Below are 7165 nucleotides of genomic sequence, written 5' to 3'. Positions count from 1 at the left end.
TATTTTAACTTGAGTCCCCCTTAATGCTTTCTGTCAATGCTCATTGTTCACAGTTAGGGTTGGAGCTAGGGGTTCTTTGAGGTGAACTGCAGGAGTTTTTGCCAAGTGTTCACCCCAATTTGAACTCCTTTTGGAACCTGTATTGGCATTGCATTGACTCTACACAACGTATGAGAATAACTAACATTTTCCAAAATTGAATATTATTCAAGAATGGAGAATTTCTCTATTCAAGTCTATGCCCCTCATTAAAGTTTTATACTTGATACATATTTGAGCATTTCTTACTAAATTTATTCCTTGATATTTTATGTTTGTGTTGCTGATAGGAATGTAATCTTGCATTAAGGTTTCTAAATGGCTGTCTATAAGAAAGCAGTTGTTGCATATTATTTTTGCATCCAAGCAACATCTAAACTTTTCTTTTTCCTGTGAGGTTTTCAGCTGGTCACATGGGTTTCCCAGTATACAACTTTATTGTCTACAAATAAATATAATCTTGCCTTTTCCCTGTCAATATCATACTTTAAATTTTATCCCCTTGTCTTCAACTTCGATGAATTCATATCAGCTAAATCGACAAAAAGCTGGAAGCCAGGGGTAACTTACTGAGCCTCATGGGAGTTGGATTCAATTCTCTCTGCCTTTTGGCCCTAAAGATCAATATTGCCACGTGTGTTAACCAATAACAGCTTCTTAAACTTAATTTTCCTCTAAATTATTACTGGTTACTAGGAACTCTTAGTATGGAAAAATCATCTCATGCCAAGTTAGATTGTCATATTTGAGATGCCAGTTCTTAGGCCTGCCCAGAATAGAGATGGATGACTTAGACAATCCTCAGCTGTGTGCACGGTGATCAGAGAGCATCAGCACCGACTTGCCACCCACCTCTATACTATGCAGCGTGGACATTTTTGGCCACTTTGTCCCAGAGTTACTCATCATGAATGAGGGCATGAATGAGTCAAAGAACAAATATATGATACTGATATGGCAGTCATTGAGCTGTTTTCAAATGCCCTATCTTGTTTCATCTTCATTGCCCCCCACGGTCCCCACTTAATATGCAGGCCCCATGACTTGGCAGGTTAAGCCTCTTGCCCAGTAAGGGGGTGAATGAGGATTCAGCCTCCCAGCTCTTTGCCGCCATCCTTGGTGGTGATCCCCATGTTTGGTGATAGAGAAGCATGAGAGTGCAGAATGTTTCCTGGGCTGCTAAGCTGTGTTAAGAGACTCTCCAAGTAGAAACATTTTAGGAATATTTCAAAACTAAAGGGGAAGGGGTGAGGGCCTCAGGAGAGAAGGGAAGAGAAAGCCAGAGGAGCCGTGTCTGCCGATGCAGAGATGGTAACAGGGTCGCTGGTTGCATCGTTTCCCATGAAAGAGCAATGCTTAGGTTTGGGGGGTACCTAGACGCCCTCCAGAGAGCTCTGCAACCTGAGAGCTGAGGAGTCCATGGCAACTAACATTTCTGGAGCTTGTAGTGATGCTAGGCACACTGCCACTCACCGACTCCATCACCTTCCCAGAGAGCCCGCCTTTAGTAGGTGAGAAGAGTAGGGCTTGGAGAGGAAGAGGACTGCCACCTCATCCCACGCTAGTCGGGGCAGAGCCATGGCTTCCAAAGGAGGTAGGTGACCAGCCAACTGCCCAGCGAGATGCTCAAGGAAGGAGAGAAAAGCTAAGGCACCAGGGAATGCAGGTGGCCTAGCCCTTCTCTCCTGCTGGGAGGGTGGTGATGGGGTGGACCCAAAGGTCAGGGGTGGGGCACTGACCCACCAGGGCTGGGGAATGAGACCCTCAGCATTAAAGTCCTCAAAGACAGGCCTGTTTCACATGGAGCTGCCACCTAAGAAATCCATTCCTTGAATAGGTAGATATTTACTCCTACTAGGATATTTACTTGTATCAGGGTATTTGTTCCTGTAAGGCTAATTACTCCTACTAGGATTTTTCTCCTTCTGGGATATTCTGGGAGATAGTAGGCCAGGCACTGTGCTGAGGCCCAGAGAGACGACCTCTCAATATAATGTGCTGAGGCAAAAAGAAGCTAATAACTTGAAGCTAATAAAAAGAAGCTAATAACTTGCCCAAACTAGGGTTCAGTCTTGAGCTTGGGACTTCAGAGCCCACGCTCGTACCCACCTCTCTACATGTGTTAGGGTTGGGGACCTGGCCGGAGCTTGGTTCTTCGTAGGAGCTGAATAGATATCTACTGACGCAAAGAATTGATGTCGAGAATGGGGGTGGGTGCAGGAGAGTGAGCCAAGAGGACAACAACAATCGATGTTTTAGGCCTGAGCTCCACCATGTATTGATTTTTTCCTCACATTTTAAGTATACACAAGGATATTTCCTTTAGTTTAGTTCTTTTCTCTTTGATTTCACACTCTCCGCTGCCCTCAGAGCTCAGCAGCACTGCCAGCCCAGGCAGGGCTCACCCCAGGGAGTGTAACCACCTACAGGCAGAAGATAAAGGGCTTGGCATGAACAGACCCTGCCTGGACCCATCCCAACAGCAGGCTCAGAGCTCCAGTCCATGGGCACAACCCGGCCACTGCAATCATGACTCCTGGATTCCCTCTGCTTGTACCCCTAACTGCCTGTACCTCATGCCTCAACCCCAACCCTCCACCCCCCCGTTAAACACTCTCTTCTGGCCCCAGGGTCTGGTCTGGTCCCCTCAGCCACTCCAGGGCTTGGCAGTTCCCACAGCCAGGATGATGATGTGCTTCTCAACTGGATGCCTGGTCCCCCTGTCCCACTCATCCCTGCCCCTGCCCAGGTGTCTATTCAAGTCATTTGCCCATTTTTAAATTGAGTTGTCTTTTTTTAATTGTTGTTGCATTGTAAAACTTCTTTATATATACTGGATATTAAGCCCTTACCCAATATATGACTTGCAACCATTTTCTCCCATCCTGAGGTTCTCTTTTCCCTTTCTTGGTAATGACCTTGGATGCACAAAATTTTAAATTTTGATGAGTTATCTGCTTCTTTTGTTGCTCTCACTTTTGGTGTCATATCTAAGAATCCATTGCAAATCCCAGGTCATGATTTTCCCCTAAGTGTTTTATATTTTAGCTCTTATATTTAGGTCCTTGGTCCGTTTTGCTTTAATTTTTATATATGGTGTGAGGTAGGAGGCCAACTTCATTCTTTTGCATATGGATTTCCAGTTTTCCCAACACCATTTGTTGAAGAGACTCTTCTTTCCACATTGCACGGGCTTAGTACCCTTGTCAAAGCTATGTTTGCCATAGCTATATGGGTCGGTTTCTGTACTTTCAATTCTGTATCATCAGTCTATATCTCTATTATTATGCCAGCACAATAAGATTTTGACTACTATAGCTTTATAGTACAGTTTTAAATTGGTAAGTGTGTGTCCTCCAATTTTGTTCTTCTTTGGCTATTCAGAGCCAGATGAATTCATCTGAAGCCAGCTTCAGATGAATTTGAGGATTGGTTTTCTACTTCTGCAAAAAGTCTGCTGGGATTTTGTAGGGATTGCATTGAATTTATAGATCACTTTGGGTAATATTGACATCTTAACAAGATTAAGTTTTCCAATCCATGAACATGGGATGTCTTTCCATTTATTTAGGTATCCTTTAATTTCTTTTGACAGTGTTTTGTAGTTTTCAGTTTTTATATCCTTGATTACATTTATTGTTAGATATTTTATTCTTTTAGATGTTATAGAAAATGGAATTATTTTCTTCATTTCCTCTTCAGATTGCTCATTGCTAGTGTTTAGAAACACAAATGATATTTGCATGTTCATCTTGTATGTTGCCACTTCACTGGACTCTTTCCTTAGCTCTAGTAGCTTTCTTGTGACTCCTTTAGATTTTCTATATATGAGATCATGTTATCCACAAAGAGATAGTTCTACTTCCCCCTTTCCAGTTTGGAATAACTGTTATTTCGTTTTCTTGCCTAATTTCTCTGGTTACCTTTTTATTTTTAAAAAATACTTACATCCTTGCCCTGCACTAGTTGAAAAATTCAGTGAGTTGATTTTACTTTAAAAATTCTACCTAGATTGTGCCATATTATAGAGTTATTCATTTTCTATTATTTCAACTTTCCTCTTATTGAGCTAGTATGGAACTGAACATAACTCCCTCTCTGGACCTGGGATAATTCCTCTTTTTCTACTCATCAGGATTCCTCTTAAAGCCTGCCTGCTTGGGAAGTGCTAGGATGGCCTTAACACCTGCCCTGGGGACTGTGTGTTTCTCCCAGTAGATGCAAGGGCAAGTGGGATAAGGAAATCATTCTCTCAAGCCTCTACTGCAGGCACATGCTTGGCAATGGTTCTTATTGTCTACTGGTTACCTGGTGCCCACTATCTCATATTATACATTTTTTTTTCCAAATGAGGAAACTGGACCATGGGAAAGTTAGAGGATGTTATTCAGGTAAATGAGAAATCAAAGAGTTGTACATTGGGACTACAACATAGTAGGAACTTAGAATGCAAATAATACATTGAGGATGGGAGGCTGGGGACTTATGGAGCTAGGAGATGATAAGAAGAGGGTTGGTAGTGGTTGTCAGGAGGAAAGGGGCAGAGGGGCTGGGATCAGTGCAGCTTAGAGGCCTAGGGGATCAGCTAAGACTGCCATGGGAGCCAGAGCCTCAGCTGGAGACCATGCTTGGCTGAGTGGGGATGTGAGTAGGGAGAAGGTAAGAGCCCTCCATGCTGTTGAGATGAACACCCTACTTCTAGGGAAGGCAGGGTGTTTAAATGAGCTCAATTAGAGTCCAAAGATCCCAGAAACCAAACAAACTTACTGAGTATTCTCAGTTGGCATGGACATTTGAAGCAAATGGGAAATGGCATCCCACTGGCCTTTCAGTACCAGCATATGGACCCCATGGTGAGTAGAGGAAACTCAAAGACGTGTCTTGTGATGTTTCAAATTCAGGTTTCACCTGTCTCCAAAGTCTAGGCTTTGCCCACTGTGGATTGATGTCTTTAATATCATATATCAAAAAAGGGATTAAGGTTGAAAGGTTTGAATGAGATGGAGATAGAACCAGAGCTGGGCACAGGCAGTGGATGCATCCCACCCAGAGCCAAAGATGGCAGTGAATGCACACTCCACATAGCGGGTGTGGCATGCTGGCATGGATCAGTGAGTCTCTGCAGCTGAATTTATAAAGATTGAACAGTTGTGCTCAGGGGCTGCCTATTGTCAGTTTATGAACATGCTGTTTCCTGGCTCCATTGCCTTGAAGAAAGTGAAATTCCAAGATAAGTTAGAACATGAACACATCCAGAACTTCTTCAAAATACTACAAGCGGGTTTTAAGAGAATGGGTGTTGGCAAAAGAATTCCTGTGGACAAATAAGTGAAAGGAAAGATTCAGGACAATTTTGAATTTGTTGCAGTGGCTAAAGAAGTTTTGTGATGCAAACTATGATGGAAAAGACTATAATCCTGCAGCTGTAGACAAGCAGCTTGTTCTCTCCCTTGTTGCTCCAGCTCTGAATAAACCAAAGAAACCTCTCCAGTCTAGCAGTGCAGCTCCACAGAGGCCCATTTCAACACAGAGCACTACTGCAACTCCCAAGACTGGCCCAGGTGTGGTGAGAAAGAATCCCAGTGTGGGCAATGGGGATGACCAAGTAGCTGAATTGATGCAGCAGGTCAGCGAATTGGAACTCACTGTTAAAGACTTGGAGAAGGAGAGAGATTTCTACTTTGGAAAACTAAGGAACATTGAACTGATTTGTCAGGAATATGAGGGGAGAAACGATCTTGTATGGCAGAGGACTGTGGCCCTTCTCTATGCCACAGATGGAGGGCTTTGTGACATGTGATGAAGGAGGCCCCAGGAGGAACAAGAAGTGTATTAACAACCTGGACCAGCAGAGCACGCTGAATTCTTCACTGCAAACCATGTGACATATTACATATTTTAGCTGTAAAATACTCCCTTGAATTATTCTTAGAGGACTTAACTAGTTTATTTTCATAAGCAAAAAGCACCTCTTCTTAAAATGTGCAGTTTGCAGAAGCTTCACTCTTTTTTCCATTAAGTATAAGTCAGGAGCTTTTACCTTGCAGCAAAGCAGTATTAATAGCTAGTTGGGAAAAATCAGTAGATTATCTGATGAGTTTGACGATGTTGGGAAGAATTTTTGAGCTCATCAGCAATTTGGGGCCTGAAAAGGTCCTAGAAAACTAGGCAAAGGAAAAAACAAAGCAATTAATTAACTCTGGGAATAACAAAAGTTGTACAAGAAAAGAATGAATTAATAGTATACTATGTGGCTCTGCTGTGACCAGTACTTGCATAGTCCTAATTATGAAAATACTTAATATTAAATTAAGAAAAATTGGGATGTACCTATAGTGGAAGGATGGAAAGAGGGCAATGTGTGGTGTGAAGTGAGAGAGCTCAATCTTCATCTTCCTTAGTGGTAAGTCATTAGAAGTTTTTTCAGAAATTTGCATCTAGCAGTGTAAACAGTTGTTTTGAACTTTGAAGGTAAATAGCAGAGGAGATGGCTAAACGAATTGAAGCTGGTTGTCTCATAGGAGGGAGTAATTGAGAATGTAGCAGGAACCATGTTTTTTGTTATGAGCCTTACACTGCTGTTTGACTCTTAATCATCTACGTGTGATTGATACTCAATTAAAAAGAGAAATCAGAGGGTGGCTTGAAATGAGGCTAGCAGGGTGACCAGTAAGCACATCCTGCAGGGCTTTGTGGGCCATCTTGAATATTTGGAACTTCATCCAAGAACAATGTGGAGCCAGAGAAGGGTTTCAGGGAGGGAGTGACAATGCCACATCTATTTTTTTAAAAAGCAAGACTTTGTTTCTAGTTGCAATGTCTGGGGGTGACCGTCTTTCTGAATTATTCAGGACACAAGTGTGGGAGAAGTGACTTCTTAGCTCCCTGATTTGGGAGACCTCCAATCTTGCAAAGCCCCATGTAGGCACATGATGCTGAAGGTCAAGTGCAGATCAGTGTGGGGCCATAGCAAGTGGCAAGGAGAGGGAAAGTGTCACCTCCTCCCCGCACTAGCACTCAGTCATAATGCTGCCCTTGCTTCTGGAGAAGGGATCATGTGGGGTCAACTCAAGAGCACAGTAGCAGAAACACAAAAATTATTTTAGTAGCTGTTGTCATGTCGCTG

General features: G+C 42.8%; 1 pseudogene; it reads left to right on the top strand.

Annotated features, from left to right (window-relative positions):
- The first annotated feature begins 5134 nt into the window (after positions 1-5134).
- On the top strand, positions 5135-5839 carry LOC143668991 (microtubule-associated protein RP/EB family member 1 pseudogene; annotated as a pseudogene).
- Positions 5840-7165: the final 1326 nt, after the last annotated feature.

Source organism: Tamandua tetradactyla, chromosome 25 (genome assembly GCF_023851605.1).
Source record: "Tamandua tetradactyla isolate mTamTet1 chromosome 25, mTamTet1.pri, whole genome shotgun sequence".
Lineage (NCBI taxonomy): Eukaryota > Metazoa > Chordata > Mammalia > Pilosa > Myrmecophagidae > Tamandua > Tamandua tetradactyla.
Note: the sequence above shows the minus strand (reverse complement) of the source record. Positions and strands in the feature narration are given on the sequence as shown.